Raw genomic sequence first — 17,514 nt, 5'->3', positions numbered from 1 at the left:
AAGTCAAATTTACAAGCAATGCCGTTGAAATTAGGAATGACAGAATTCTGTCTGATATCAGTTTTGGCCATTATCAGTTCAAGAAAGAAATAAAATTATGTGTGTAATTAGGGCTGGTCTCGAAACCGTGATCTCGAGTGATCCACCTGCCTTGGCCTCCCAAAGTGCTGGGATTGCAGGCGTGAGCCACTGCGCCCACCCTGGAATATACATTTTAATTGGAATTTAGGTTACAAATACAGTTATTGAGGCACTCATAATGCATAGGGAAGAGAGGCTATACCTTGTAAAAAGTCATAATAGGGGCCATTTTTTATTTTATACTTGACGTCTATATGATCTTCCTTGAGTATCATTTTTGAGCAAAGAATGGAATAAAATACATATCTGGATGTGCTGTATTAGTTCTTTACTTTGTGAACCATAGTTTCAGTAGCAGTACTTTTCTGTTGTATTTCAGATTTAATTTTCTTGTTGGGGTGTCAAAGAAAGGCAGTCACACACAGTCACAATTATGCTGCTACGTGATAGCTGTAATTGAAATGATGGGTTATGATTTGGTGGATTTGGTGGGAAAAGTCAACCCCAGAATGCCTCAAGTTGGACACCTGTGTTAACTCCTTTACCAGAAGTGTCGAGTGCAGTCCCTTTGTCTGTTGAGCACACAGTGCTTCTACCTGACCAATGACAATTTTGAGCTTTTCACGATAGATGTTATAATAGACTCTTAGGCAAGTTTTCAGGACAGTTAATGTAATGAAGTTGGGCACTCAGCCGTTAATGTATTTCAAATGGGTAGACATGGCTACAAACTAAGTGGAGCCAGGCAGGTAGTTAAGAAGTGATTTGGGATGATTTCTACCTGGCAGGCTTATGGTATATTGATTGGACTTTTGGAAGCTGTGTCCTGTCATTCTTGCTTGTTACCATTTTTTTGTGAGAATGGATTACTTCTACATTGAAAACAATTTGTGTGTTTTTCCTTTTGTCTCTAAAGAAAACAAGCATGTAAATATATATATATATGACTTGAATTTTATTGTATTAGAGAATCAAGTAGCAGTAAAGCTAAATAAGAGAAGTAAGGACAAAGTGTCTTTACACTTCCTTTTGAAGTGTCCTATAGTTATCCTGAATGTAAGCTATCTTCAAAGGGAATTTTTAGTAGATACAATTAGATTTATAATTCATGAAAGGAATTTCTCAAGGGAAACCATGTCTTACTTGTTTTTACCTCCTAGTAACCTTGGACAGTTCTTGGGCTTTGGTATGTGTGTTGTTGACTCAATTAACACATAAATATATTAGGTGTATCTACCTTATGTCCTAGAACAAATAGACTATTTTCCAATATTGTCATATGTTATTCAGACTAATAGATGAAACACTGTAGAGTCCAGGGACAGGGTTTAGGTTAGGTTAGATTGCAGTAAAATTTCATTAAATGAAATCCTATTAATTTAGAGCTCAGGTTAATTTGATATAGGCTGAATTAAAACATAAGCAGGTGTTGAAGCTACTGTTTTTAGGCAGTTTGAATTTGCTCATTTGCTTTAGCACAATGAATGTGGTGATTTCAAATGGTCGAATTATCTATTCATTAACATATCAGCAGGGACTGGTACTTGGTAACACTTGGCTAATTAGTTTGTTACAGTATATATGTGAAAGTAATAGAATTTTATTTCTTTAACATTTTTCTCTAATTCTGTATTGCCTCCTTTCATTATTTCCAGTAGTGTGAATTATTATTAATAATAATTATCCTGGTGACATTTTACTTTATATGTATTTAGTGTCAAATTGTGTTAAATTTTTAATGTTAGAGGTGCAGCTTGATCTGCATTAAGTGGACTTATCATGGAATTATCATTCAGCTTGAAATACTATAGATGCCTTGTTTTTAGGAAATGAGAGGATAGGTGAAAAGAAGAGGGAGGATTGCTGGGGAAAGTTGCTAGAGGGTTATGAGTGCCACCAGTGGCAGCTCCTTATCTCAAGCCTAGTGACTGGGACTTCAGCCTACCTTCTACCTGCCCCGTGTCTCTCTCTCCCCAGTCCAGCTTAATGTGTATCCCTTGTAGTTGGGGTGGACAAATGGATACAGTGAATTGGTGACTGCCTGAAAAATTGAAAAGGGAGTAATGGTCTGCTTAGTTGTTTTGATAGTGGAAGTGAAGGAGAGAGTACTGCAGTATAGGGATTGGCTTATATGGCTAGAATTTGTTGAAGTAAAAGATGTGTTAGTGTTCCCTTTGACAGAACATAGGGAACATGGGCAAGAGAACTCTAGGGGAATTGTTTCAAATCTCTTATGATAGGGCTGCTTAGAGGAGTGTACAGGACTCTGTTGAAAGAAGCAGAATTCCTAAGGGTTGTGGTCTGTTCTGTTAGAGAGTATCTCACCTGCATCAAGAGTCTAAAGAGAACTTAATCTTGCAGACTTGGGCTCCTTGCTATGGAGCAGTAGGTTAATCCCCTTGGGACCTGTTCGAGGTGAAGACACCCTAACTTAGTGTTGAAGGAGTGCTGACATTGCTCCCTATGGTGAGCAGATTCACAGATGGAAGTGGTGTGGAGAAGTCAAGCCTAGCAGCATCAATTAAAGGTTGTAAGGTTAAGGGGACCCCTGAGAATTCTGTCAGTTAACATTGTGGCCCTTTGCCACAGAGATTCTGAATTTAACCTTCCTAATCTCCTCAGTGTGGGAGTAAGAAATGTGGAGATAATCTCAAGTTTAGGCTTCAGTGGGCATTGATTGATAATGCCGAACCATTTTCTGTAGTAGAGATTGCCAGAAGGTGGGTTCGATTCACACCTTTTTCTTTGGTTTCCGCTTTAAATTTTTTTTGTGTGTTCCTGAGGTTTACAAGTAGAAGTCTCAAAATTCACTTTAGCTTAAGCTTTCCTTGGTGACATCATATTGTCTTTAAAATTAATGATAAATTAATGAAATATCATGAAGCAAAAAAGTATTTGCGATAATCAAGTATGCCCATTCTGTTCCTTTTCATGTTTTTCCCCTTTGAGACAACAGTGGAATTTCACTAGCTTGATAGAGAATTTTTGGTGCCTGTTTTAAAGCGCTCAGTGAACATTTGATGAGTTCTTAGTTACTTTTTGAAGCCGGGGAGGGTTCAGACAATGGTCTGCAAAATTGCTGAAGAAAGTCCTGGAATCATTTTTAAAACAGTAGAAAAATGAAGAATCATGCATGCATATATTAGGTTGTCTTAGATCAAACCCTGGCTGAAGCTATAGTGACACATGCTGTTCATGAAAGACTTAATACAGTCCTTCTAATCGGATGAATTGTCTTGTTGTGCAAAAACTGTTATTACACTGTGTGTGAAACCAACCATGCTGCAGGGGGAAAAATTAAATCGCCTGACTGAGAGGTCACTGGTGAATAGTAACACAAGATCTATTACCGTTATTAGAGACTCTGGAGGACATTCACCCTTTTATGGTCTTTCAACTGCTGGAATGAAATATTTTAGCGGCAAATGACACCCTTCTGGGAAATCCTTCTGAAGATTCATTCTTTGCTGCTTGCATGTAGGAAAAAAAAATCAGTGGCGGGGGGGGCGGTCACAGGGAAAAATCACATTATTCTTTTCAGATCACTTAAAAAAATTTACCTAATTTGATTTGGTTTGCTAACAATTGCCCTTAAATGTTTCCCATTACTCCCTTCTTAATCTGTGCCTATTAGGACCACACTTTATCTTTTGTAACATGTCATGCATGTTCTGTAATAGTTTCCGTAGGGAAATTCACGATAGCATGAAAGCCCAGACACCAGGGTGGATGTGGTTTATGTCGAAATCAAGATTAAGCACTTTAAGATACATGAAGTGAAAAGTCTACCTGCTTATTTTGTTTATTTTCTTTTAAGGGTCTTTGAATGCATGTAAGAAGGATTAGGTGAATATATATTTTTAGTTCTGCATGGCAACCATCCTGAACAGTAAATATTTTAAGAAATATTTTCAGAAGTGAATGAATAACTATTGATCTGAGGTGAAGCTTTATAACACAGTTATTCAAGTGGGAACCAGAGTTCCTTTCCAATGGATTATATTCATTATAAGCTGTCAATCCATTTGTTATAGTTTAATACTACTCTGGAATTTTCTGCCTTTTTGCTATTGTGCTGTATGGTTGGGATTTGTTTTTGTGGGGACTAGGAAGAAACAAAGTGATCAGCAATAATATTGCAAATAATTTGGATAATTTTTTTTTGTTAATTTTGAGGTCAAATACCTGACTTTCTCTTCCTTCCATTATTTGATTTCAGCATCTTTCCCCCATTTCTTCTAAAGCTTTCTTATTTTATTGCCCAAAAGATATGGAACTGTTAACAGTGATGTGAATAAGCATATAAATTCTGTTAGATTTCTCATTGTCTGCTTTTGTTACAGGTATCTTGATGGGTTCATTAAAACATATCTGTTGAAATGGGGGTTGGGAAGACGAAGGAATAGGGGAAAGGGGATACGTTGTCAGAAAGAATAATACATAGATATTTGAGCTTCACCTGGAAATAAAAATAATTTTGTAAAATAGGAGATAGAAACCCTTTGTCAGGTTGCTAATGAGAGGCTTGACCTAGCTGCTGCTGCAGCAGCATCTTTGGGGATGATGAGAGATGCAAAATGCACTGTTGCTAGGCAACTCTCTTGGCTGCCTTTGGAGCAGGTTCATATGTGCTAAGAGCTAATGAATCCTCCTGTCTGCTCTTTGAAACTGTTCAAAAGCCAATGAAGACATACCCAGACATTTAGCATTTACAAGTACCTGGACCACTCTTGCCATGTCATTTACTCATTAAAAATTAAGTTGACCATTTAGTGTGTACCAAATATTGCTTTATTTTTCAAGGTAGTCCAAGATTTGAGCCCTAGTAAATATGTTTTCAGAAAGAAGCCCAATATAGATGACTTAGTGCTGATGGGTACTATTTAAATTATTCTATATGAAGTATTATTTTAAATTTGAATGCTTCCTGCCTTCTCAAATGGCAAGTTTTTGGAGCCTGCCTCTTTCGGCCTCTTAGACATTTTAAAATTATACCTGCATGCTTTTTTCAGCCCAAGGTTGTTATTTCTGAAGATGCTAGGAATCTGGAACCCAGAACTAATTTTGTAGGCGGCTTGTCGAAAATTCCTCCCTTCCCCCTCAAAAATTCTAGGCAGTAGCCATAAGACAAGCTACAGAACAAGAATTAAAACTTGATAAGGGGCATCCATAGATCAAATAATGAATCTAAGTACTTGTAAGATCCCACCCAACCTTTAATAATACCTTTCCCTCGGGGGCATTGTAAGGACTTAAAGATCCTGTACATGAAAAAACATTGTAAAGTACCATGTAAATGCTAGTTTTTTACATCGAATTCCATCTATTAATAATCATCTAAATTCAAGCATTTTCTGTTACTAGATTATGAGCTATTAGGTTTATTAATATTTTGGTAATAGATGGTATGATTATAGTGGAATTTATTTGTAACAGGATTTAGCCTATACCTGTTAATATTTTGGTTGCACTAACCTGGGATTTCTCTTAGTGTCATAGCACCCAGTATAATAACGTACGATAAGAGGCATTCAAGAAAGATTTATTGTTTAAAGAAAGTTGTGTAAACCTTCTGCATAGATTAAATTGAATTGGTTTATTTCTTGTAATATTTCAAAATATATTAAGAGATTCTGTTATAATTCTACAAATATGTTTTCCTATCTTTAAAATGAAAATAACAAACAACCCACCTCATTAAATTCATCATGTGGATTAAATGATATAATCCAGAGTATAATACTGGTTTATAGTCAGTATTTGATGAAAGTTATGTATTATTAAAATTATAGTTGATTTTTATAGCTTTTTAAGTTCATTTCACAATTACTTATCTGCTACTGTATATTCCAGGAGCGGTGCTAGACTGTTTAGCTAGATGACATGTTCGTTGCCCCTCTGGGGCTATCATCATATTTTATTCTCCAAGTGCATCAAAAAAGAGACATTAATTATTATCTGTGTGTGTGTGCACGCGCCTGTTTTAAACAACATTTAGATGCAAAAAGGAGATAGAGAATAGTGCTGTTCAATAGAAGTAAAATATGAGCTACATACATAGGTTTAAGTTTTCTGGCAGCCACATTAAAAAGTGAACACAAATAGGTGAAATTAATTTCAACATGTTTTGTTTAACCCAGTATATCTGAAGTATTATTTCACTATGTAATTAGCATAAAAATTATTACTGAAGTATGTTATATATATGTATTTGTGCTAAGCCTCCCAAATCTGGTATGTATTTTACACCCACTGTACATCTTGATTCAGACTAGCTACATTTCAAATGCTCAGTGGCCATATAAAGCTAGTGGCTACTATGTTGAACAGTAAAGGTAGTACAAATTCCCAATGCTCACTTTTTCAATATAAATGTAAATATGTATTTAGAAGTAGTCTTAGGCTGGGTGTGGTGGTTCACGCCTGCAATCCCAGCACTTTGGGAGGCGAAGGTGGGCGGATCACTGGAGGCCAGGAGTTTGAGACCAGCCTGGCCGACACAGTGAAACCCTGTCTCTAATAAAAATAGAAAAAATTAGCTAGGCATGGTGGTGCACACCTGTAATTCCAGCTACTTGTGAGGCTGAGGCATGAGAATCGCTTGAACCCAGGAGGCCAAGGTTGTAGTGAACTGAGATGGCGCCACTGTATTCTAGGGCGACAGAGTGAGACTCTGTCTAAGAAAAAAAAAAAGGAAGAACGAAATACTCCTTATTGGTTTTACTTAGCTGGAAATAGTCTCACAGATTCTACAGTGAAACAGAAACCTAAAACGATTAAGAACAGGAGTTTTTCAAATGGGGTTTTCATGGTGATACTAAGAGCGCGATGGAATGTCTGACAGGTGTCTTTGGTGGCAGAAGTAGCCAGCCTCAATACCTATACTTTGTTAACGTTTTCTTCCTTTTTCAGTTATTGGTAAGTTCAGTTCAGCTCACATTTACTGAGTTCTTGTTATATTTATAGTCCTGGGTAAATACAAGAAGAATAGGGGCAGGTTTGCCACCTGTAAGGCATTCACAGGCTAGTGTGTGTGAGAATGAATAACTGTGACCCTAAGTATACTGGAATAAAGGTGTGCATAAAGTTAGAGTGACAAACAGTACTTCGAGTATTCTTTGCCTAGAAAGGGGCAGACAATTACCTTATTATCCTTAAAGATTATATTTTATGGGTGTGAATATTCTCTGTGTGTCAATAGTTGAACTATCAGGTTGAAAAAAGGAGGAACATACACGAGGTTCAGTGAGCAGGAGGAGGGAATAGATGTGCCTTGAAAAATAAGCTGATCAGGAAGGCAGGGGAGAAGCATGACTAGACTTTCTCTCCTGGCATCGACTCATCTTTGGGCAGAAAATCTGTCCTCTGTCTCATTCTTCCACTGAGCCTTTGCTGGGTGCTGTGGCCGGCTTAGCTACTTCCTACTCTGCTACCTACTAGTTCTATGTCCTTTGGCCATTTAACATCCACTTTAGTCCTATCATTTTTGCTGAAAGTAATTTTTAGTAAAATAACATTTTATTTTACTGAAGTAACATTCTTTAAATCTGTAACATATAATAGTAATATGTAAAATATCCAAGCAATGAAATAGTATGTACAATATTCATATATTCCCCCAAAAAATGTATACACAGAAATGTACACAAAAGCATTACGTTGCACATGTTTCTTTGTAGTTTTTCACTTATCAAGATGTTATGGCCATTTTACCACATTTATGCAGATCTAACTCATGGTTTTTGGAGGCTGCCGGTGTTCACAGCATATCAACAATTTAATGTATGTAACTGTTTCCCTATTGATAGACATTTAAGTTTTCCAAGGTTTTGTGGTTGTTGCGTGCATCTGAGGCCTTCTCAGTCATCTCAGCCTTTTAGAACAGCTTTGTCCAAAAGAACTTTCTGCTATCATGTGAATGATCTATAATTTGTGCGGTTTTATGTGGTAACCACTAGTCACATGTAACTATTAAGCCCTTGAAATTTGGCTAGTGTGACTGAGGAACAGAAGTTTTAATCGTATTTAATTTTAGTTAATTTAAATTCAAATTTAAATTAATCAAATTGATTAATTTAATTCAATTGATTAATCAAATTAAAATAGCCACATGTGGCTAGTGGCTACTGTACTGGGCAACCTAGCTCTAGAATCTCTCTCTTCCTCTGAATAATAAAAATCAATCATTATCTATGCTGTTTATTTTGTATACCTCAAAGACTATCTTAAGATGTTTCCTTGTTCTTTTGTCTTACTTTTTGTCTATAGAAATGATTTTTTATACTTTTAATCTTTAAAGTTGAGTTCAAGTTATTCAGTTAATAGTGCTTGAGATTATAGTTGTGAGTTTCTTAACTAGGCTGTGAACCACTTGAGATGGGAGACTGTCTTTTGTCAGTTGTGTCATCAAAGCTTAACACAATCTCAGTGTAGATTTGGCCCTCACATATTTTTGATGGCTGGATATGTAACTCATAAGAGAGTTTTCTGTTTATTATTGATGCTGGAATACTCTCGAAGTTATTCTTTTTAGAAATCCTAAAAACCATTTTTTTCTTAACTGCCACTTTCTTTTAAAGCAAAATGTGGAATGATCCTGGTTTGGGGGTCCCAAAGATGACTAACACGTTTAGTTATTCTCTAAAAGAACTCACAAGACTCAGCATAGAGCTGTAACCATGCTTAAGATTTATTACAGTGAAAGGATAGAAAGCAAAATTAACAAAGGAAAAGGTTCATGAGGGAAAGTCAAGAAGACATCAAGTGCAAGCTTCCTAGAGTCCTTTCCCAGTGAAGTCACACAGGGTGTACTGAATTCCTTCAGCATTGAATGATGGCAACATGTATGGGTTCTTTGGGAAATCTGCTATTTTATTAAACCCCAAAATATTGAATCTATCTAGCTTAGTTACATAGTTGCTTACCTAGATGAGCTATATTTAATAATATCTAATTGTTGGAGAGATTTCAAACTCCTCCTTCCAACTCTGGTGTAAAACACATTGCCAATGACAGACATAGTAGTAGAAATTGCACCTAATTATACATTATACTTTACTTATAGGACATTGGCTTTTAACTTTTATTTGACTAGTCAGACTGCCAAAGATTTAGAGCTCACATGGCAGAAATGTGTAGCTACTTTTGTCCAAGAAGGAAATTCTATGGATACAGGAATTCAGTCACTATAGTTATCATTTATGTAAGTTTCAGAATGTTAGCAATGGATATAACTGTTGATTATATTCCTTTTTTCCCTACTGGTAGTTACATATTGGTAATGTAGCCAACCATTACATCATGATTTAAGTTTTTCTTATACTGTTTTCTAAATAAATAAGTTTTCTGACTCTGAGAGATAATAGTCAGATGGCTAATGAGACTCACCTGGACATAAAGTTCAGGCCAGGAAGGGTCGTGGTTATTTTCTTCTACATCAAATCCCTCAAGTGATATGATATTTGACTTTATCTTATTCTAGTCTGCAGTATTTCCTGTGTCTTTCCATACTTGAACCTCCTGTATTGCTGACGTTATTTTCTACATACTAGGAAATTTATACCTCAGATTCTGATGATGTTTATGTTTTTGGCATCCTAGTAACCTTTATTGGATGGGCTAATTTTTCTGATTCTAAGTTAACTTGATCAGAATATATTTTGGAGTACCTTTATTGGCAGATAGTAGTCTTTTAATACTTTTTCATAGAATCAAATAATTGCAACATTATTATAAGATCCATTTGCTTATAGAATTTGAAGAGACAAGGAAATTAGACATAATTTATACTCTAAAAGCATTTACAGTGTGCTGGGAACGAGGGACGCAAAGGTCTATAAGATGTCATCCCTGTCTTTGGTGTGGCTAAGTGGCAAGTACATGGGTTTTAGTGTTAGATTGCTTTGATACAGTCCGAAATTCAGTACAAGCTTCAGTTTTTCGTTTGAAATGTGGTGATAATCATGATTTTCTACAAAGTGCTTAACAGAATGTTATAGTTAGTCTTCAATAAATGCTAGCTGTTGTTATTCAAGGAATCACTATAGATCAGATGCTCAAGCTGGATTGGAATAAGGCTAGAGTGATATATCACTATAGAAAGATTGTCTGGTTGGGGCCTTTGCTAGTTTAGATACATTTCTTTCCTTGACCTTATTTGACTCTTAAAGGTTAAACTTCAAGACTGTAGAATACTTCTTTAATTATAATGTTAGTATATAAATATAATTTGAATCTTAGAAGAGTAAGATTATACTGTTTACCTTTTTTTGTGATGTTGCTTACATGCCTGCAAATTCCTTATAAGTGGAGGAAATAATTACCTTTTTAGCACTTCTGTCAATAAACTTCTTTCCAATGGACTATTTAAATAATAAACATCATAAGTAAAAATGTCAAGTAATTGAGGAAGGTAGAATTAAGTAATGTTCAAAAGCTTAATCACTTATCATGTCATTTTTTGTAGAATGAATAAGTTTTAAAAGTCTTTTCCAATATTAAGATTATTAAGGAATTATGTTTCTGTATATATCATGCAAGTATATTTATTCTTATATTTTATGTTTTATCTTTTCAATTTAACTGAATACACACTATTATCTTACCATTCTTTTAAAAATGGCAAACACACTTGTATATATAGAATTTAGATCAATTTTTCCTCAGGACAAGGGCTTATGCAAAGATGAGTGAGTCAGCATTTGTTGAATCTAAGGCTATGAGTAAAATGTGAACTAAGAATACACTTTTGTAATTCAGGTCTAGTTTTATAAAACATGACTCTGAAAAGTTAAAAGCAGACACTGCTTTGGAGTTTTGCCTCTCACTTTCATTGGCTAATCATATCTTGAATTATTTCATTCCACTGATAACTTTTTCTATTTATACTAATTTATTACTATGTATCTCATATAGTAATAAAGTATGAGCTATCATATTTTTTAAAAAAGGAATAGTTATAAACATTATATATTGTCTCATCTTCTAACCATGATGAATAGTAACAAAGCCCTTTTTTATTTCTCATAATTTAAGTAGATAGCACTACTTATGATTTTCATTATAGAACTGTCTGAAAAATTATGCTCTTTTTTTGCAGCCTCATGAAGTGTTGCCAACGTGTATGTTTTTTTCTGAATCCAGAGTTGAATTTTTGTACTCTGTTTTTTATATGCTTGATTTCACTGAGATGCTGGTTTGTGTCTCTCCTGCTTGTTTTTTTCTTTATGTTTTGTCCAATTTATGGGGTGAAGACTTGCATGATGGCTCTTTGTTTCTGTTATAGATGGCTTGGAATCTTATCTTTGCTGTTACTCTGCCAAGGTAGAATGGAGGAGTGAACTGAGACATAAACTCCTATCCACATTTTGCCATCATCTAACTTTATGGTCTTTTTGGGCCTCAGTTTAATCTTCGGCAAAATAAAGTTGTTAAACTAAATGAAGTTGATAAGATATCTTCTGACTCTTAAAAAACAATCCCAGGATTTTTTGTGTATGGTAAACACATAACATGAAATCTACCTTAAAAAATTCTAATTGTACTGTACAGTATTGTTAAGTATATGAATATTTTTGTACGGTGGATCTCTAGAACTTTTTTTATTTTGCATGACTGAAACTCTATACTCATTGAACAGTAGCTCCCCACTTCTCCCTCCCCAACTGTCTGGCAACCACCATTCTACTTTCTGTTCTAAGAGTTTGACCACTTTAGATACTTCATATAAGTGGAATAATGCAGTATTCGTCCTTCCGTGGCTTATTTCACTTAGCATTGTGTCCTCAAGGTTCATCTAAGTTGTAGTATATGATAGAATTTTTCTTTTTAAAGACTAAATAATATTCCATTGTATGCATATACCACACTGTGTTTATCCATTCATCCTGGGATGGACATTTAGGTTGTTTCCATCTCTTGAGTATTATGAATAAAGCAGAAATGAATGTGGGAATGTGAATATGTCCTCAAAATCCTGATTTCAGTTCTTTTGCATAAACAACCTCAAGATCGATCATAGAGTAGATTAAAAAAAATTTTTTTTGAGGAACCTTCATGCTGTTACCCATAGTGGCCACACCTTTTTTACATTCCCACCAACAGTGCACAGATTTTCTAATTTCTTCACATCCTTGTCAACACTTCTGATTTTTTTAATAATGTTAATCCCACCAGGTATGAGGTGACATCTCATTATGGTTCTAATTTGTGGTTGGAAAGGGTACTTAGTGTGATTTCAGTCTTAAATTTGTTAAGACTTGTTTTGTGATCTCACATGTGGTCCATCCTAGAGAATGTTCGGTGTGCACCTGAGAGAGAACATGCTGTTGCTGTTGGGTAGAACGTTCAATGTGAGTTTGTTAGGACCATTTGGTCTACAGTGTTGTTGAAGTCCTCTGTTTTCTTATTGATCTTCTGTCTGGATGTTCTATCCATTATTTAAAATAGGATATTGAAATCATCTACTATTACTGTATTGCTTTCCATTTTCCCCTTTGGTTCTGTCAATGTTTGCTTTATATATCTGGGTGCTATGATGTTGGTTGCATATATATAATTATCGTATTGTCCTGGTGAATTGACCCATTTATCATTATATAATGTCCTTCTTTCTCTCTTGTGACGATTTTTTATATGGACAACCTTGCTGTCTTTTGGTTACCATTTGTATTAAATATCTTTTCACTTTCAGCCTGTGTGTGTCCTTAAATCTAAAGTGAGTCTTTTGTAGACGTTATTATAGTGGGATCTTGTTTGGGTTTTCAGAATCCACTGTATGCCTTTGATTGAGCAGTTTAATCCATTTACATTGAAAGTACTTAGTGGTAGGAAAGGACTTACTATTGCCATTTTGTTAATTGCTTTTGTCTGTCTTATAGCATTTTTTTGGTCCCTTGTTTCTTCTCTTGCTGCCTTCTTTTATGTTTCATTGATTTGATAGTGACACTTTGATTCATCACTCATTTTCTTTTCTTTTTTCTTTTTTTTTTTTCTGAGACGAAGTCTCACTCTGTCGCCCAGGCTGGAGTATAGTGGCACGATCTTGGCTCACTGGAACTTCCGCCTCCCAGGTTCAAGTGATTCTCCTGCCTCAGCCTCCCAAGTAGCTGGGATTACATATATGTGCCACCAATGCCCAGCTAATTTCTGTGTTTTTAGTAGAGATGGGATTTCACTATGTTGACCAGGCTGGTCTTGAACTCCTGCCCTCAAGTGATCCATCCACCTTCGGCCTCCCAAAGTACTGAGATTACAGGCATGAGCTACTGTACCCAGCCACTCATTTTCTTTTGTGCATGTTCTATGTGTATTTTTTTTATGGTTGCCATGGGACTTACATCAATATCTAACAATATTTTAAGCTGATAACAAGTTACATAAACTTCAATCACATACATAAACTACTCTTTTACTTCTCCCTCCTTTTTATGTTACCAATGTCACAAATTACATCTTTTTAATAAAGTTCATCCATTTACATGGTTTTTTTAGTTATTTATACTTTTGCCTTCTAAACCCTATACCAGAATTAAAAGTGATTCACGCACCACTGTTACAATATTATAGGATTCTTTGTTTAGGTATTACCAGTAAACTTTATATTTCCATATGCTCTCATGTTTCTGTCTGGAGTCCTGTTTCACCTTGCAGGACTACTTTTAGTATTTTTTGTAAGGCACGTTTAGTGGTGATGAACTCTCTCAGCTTTTGTTTATCTGGAAATATCATTACTTCTCTTTGGTTTTTTTTTTTTTTTTGAGACAGTCTCGCTTTGTCTCCCAGGCTGGAGTGCAGTGGCACAACTTCAGCTTGCTGCACCCTCTGCCTCCTGGTTCAAGCAATTCTCATGCCTCAGCCTCCTAAGTAGCTGAGATTACAGGCATGCACCACCATACCCAGCTAATTTTTGTATTTTTTTTTTTTTTTTAGTATAGGTGGGGTTTCACCATGTTGGCCCAACTGGTCTCGAACTCCTGATCTCAGGTGATCCTAACACCTCGGCCTCCCAAAGTGTTGGGATTACAGGCACGAGCCACTGCACCCGGCCTCTCCTTCGTTTTTGAAGGATAGTTTTACCAGATATAGTATCCAGTATCTTGGTTGGCAGTACCTACCCACCCACCCCTGCCCACTCCTTTCAGCACTTTGAATATATTATTTCACTCCCTTCTTGCTGGCAAGATTTCTGCTGAGAAATCTAGTCATAGTCTTATAGGGGCTCCCTTAACAGTCCCATGATTATAAATTAATTTGTTTATCAAGGAACTTAAACTCTGTAGGAGGGAAGAGAAAGCATTGAGTTATATGAAGCCAGATCTTGACACAGTCAATTATAGGACACTTACCAGCTTCTTTTATATTAAAGGCGAAATCTGAGCATTCATTGTATTTTCAGCCTCTGAAGGGTGGTATAAGATTCAAGATTAGGAGGATCAAGAGCTGGTAATTACATCTCAAGTAAATACATATTCACAAGGAAATAATTAATAATAATAAAAAATTAGTCCGTCTTTTATGCAAAATTATTTTCCACAGATGTCTATCTATATCTGTGTTTTCCTAGTGAAACAGTCCCTGTTTTATTTTTTCCATTTAATTGGGGACTTAATTTGGGCTATTATGCCTTGAGAACTGTATTAAGTCTAGGATTATTTACTGTAAACATTTCCTTCTTTTTTTATTTCTGAACTGGCCAGAGGAAAAGACACACCCTTACGTGCTTTTTTTAGGGCCAAGTCTCATAAAGGAACTGTGTACTCTTAGACATAAATACAGTACTTTATTTCTCCCCTGACAGTATAATTATAGCATTTGTTTAAAAGTCACACAACTAAATACACTAGTTTATAAAATGTCACTAAATATACTCATTGCCCTTCTAAAAACTAAGAATCTGTCATTGTGTCTTGGTAGAAATCTTTCTAGAAGGGGATAATGCGTTGAGATCACTGTAAGCCAATTTAAGATAACCTTCTGTTTTTAATTAAAATGGGAACTGAAAAGTCAGTTCAAAAATTTGTCTCCTTTCATTTGCCGAAAGTGAGAGTGATAGAATTCCTGTTCCAATCAAGTCTCTGCACTTGTTAAAAACATCATACATTTTGGCTGTCTGTTGTGAGATCATAGCTATTATATGCACAGCTCCACATGCTGCTGTGGTATATCGTGGTCAGGGTCATTAATGAATTAATGTTTAATTGTCAATGTCTTGGTGGTAAAGTTAAGAGGATATTTTTTCCTTTTTGAAATTGAATTAAAATAGATGTCTTCGAAGGTTAGAAGGAACAGGCTTTCTAAGAATAGAACAGATAGAGAAAATGAACAAATACAGTGGGCCCTTGATATTAGCTGGTTTTTCATCTGTGGATTCACCAGCTGCAGACAGAGCATATTTGGGGAAGAAAATAAAAATAAGAATTTAGCAATAAAGATAATATGAATAAACAATATAGTACAACAACTATTTACATAGCATTTACATTGTTTTAGGCATTATAAGTAGTGTAGAAATGATTTAAAGTGTATGGAAGGATGTGCATAGGTTGTATACAAATACCTATACCATTTTATATAAGATGCTTGAGCATTTCTGGATTTTGCTATCCATGGAATGGGGTGTGCGTATCTGTGTGTCTGACCATCCTGGAACCAGTCCCTGTAGATACTGAGGAATGACTGCTGGACAACAAACTTTTGAAATATAGCATATGGCAAATAAAATTTTTTGGCATTACAGTTTGTGCTATCAAGTAAGTGCTTTGCTTATAGTAGATATTTACCAAATAATTTTGAATTGAATTTAAAAAACCATTAAAATATAATTTACATCTCATATAATTCATCCATTTGAAGTGTACAATTCAATGGCTTTTATTATATTTACAGAGTTTTGTAAACATTACTACAACGAATTTGAGAACATTTCATTACCCCCGAAGGAAACCCCATGCCCATAAGATGTCACTGCCTGTTTCACCCTCCCTGACCACCCCCTGCTTCTTACTTCCTCCATCCTAGACAACCACTAATCTACCTTCTATCTCTACATACAGCCTTTTGTGGCTGTTTTTTTCTCTTACCATGTTTTCAAGGTTCATCCATGTTGTAGCATGTATCAGTACTTCCTTTATTTTTATGGCTGAATAATATCCTGTTGTGTGGTTATACTGTATTTTGTTTATTTATTCGTCAGTTGATGGGCATTGGGTTGTTCTGGGCATTCTGCTCATATAAATGAGATCGTATAACATGAGGCCTTTTGTGGCTTTTTTTTCTCTTAGCATAATGTTTTCAAGGTTCATCCATGTTGTAGCATGTATCAGTACTTTATTTATTTTTATGGCTGAATAATATCCCATTTTATGGTTATACTGTATTTTGTTTATTCATCAGTTGATGGACATTGGGTTGTTTCCACTTTTTGGCCATTGTAAATAATGCTGTTCTGAAAATTCATTTACAAGATTTTGTGTGGACATATGTGTTCTTTTTTCTTAAGTAGATAACTAGGAATAGAATTGCTACATCACATGGTAATTCTATGTTTACCTATTTAAGAAATTGACAGAATGTTTTCCAAAGGGACTGAACTACTTTACATTACCACGAGCAGTGTACAAGGGTTCCAATTTCTTCACATATTCGGCAACACTTGTTATTGTCCATCTTTTGATGATAGCTTTTGCATCATGTGTAAGGTGGTATCTCATGGTTTTGATTTGCATTCCATCATGTCTCATGAAATTGAGCATATTTTCCTGTATTGGCCATTTGTTTATCATCTTTGGAGAAAGGTGTATTCAGATCCTTTGCCTATTTTAAAACCTTTTTTTTGGGTAAATTATTGGGTTTTAAGAGTTCTTTATATAGTCTGGGTACAAATCTCTTATTAGCTATATGGTTTGCAAATATTCTTTCCCATTCTGTACATTGTCCTTTCACTTTCTTTATGGTATCTTTTGACGGACAAGCATTTTTACGTTAATGAAATTCATTTTTCCTTTTGTGGCTTGTACTTTTGTTGTCATGTCTAAGAGCTTAGTCTACCCCAATGTTACAAAGACTTAATCCTATATTTTCTTTAAGAGTGTTATAGTTTTGGCTCGTACATTTAGTTCTAAAATCCATTTTGAGTTAATTTTTACATGTTGTATGAGAAAGGGGTCCAACTTGATTCTTTTGCATGTGGATATCCAGTTGTTGAATTCCAGCACTATCCCTCCGAGAGACTCTTCTTTCCTTATTGTTTTTTTCTGGGGATCCTTGTCAAAAACCAATTGATTATAAATATAAGTATTCATTTCTGGACTCTGATTTCTATTTCATTGATTTGTCTTTCTAATCTTATGCCAGTACCATACTGTTTTGATTACTTTAGCTTTGTGGTAAATTTGGAAGTGAGAAGTTTGAGTCTTCAAACTTTGTTTTTCTTTT

The 17,514-nt window shown here is 35.3% G+C and overlaps 1 protein-coding gene across 12 annotated transcripts in view; it reads left to right on the top strand.

Moving 5' to 3' along the window:
• The window catches only part of FOCAD (focadhesin), a 313,151-nt gene that overhangs the window by 117,821 nt on the left and 177,816 nt on the right, over window positions 1-17,514 (top strand). The window lies entirely within an intron of this gene.

The sequence above is a fragment of the Pan troglodytes genome, chromosome 11 (assembly GCF_028858775.2).
Source record: "Pan troglodytes isolate AG18354 chromosome 11, NHGRI_mPanTro3-v2.0_pri, whole genome shotgun sequence".
Classification (NCBI taxonomy): Eukaryota; Metazoa; Chordata; class Mammalia; order Primates; family Hominidae; genus Pan; species Pan troglodytes.
Note: the sequence above shows the minus strand (reverse complement) of the source record. Positions and strands in the feature narration are given on the sequence as shown.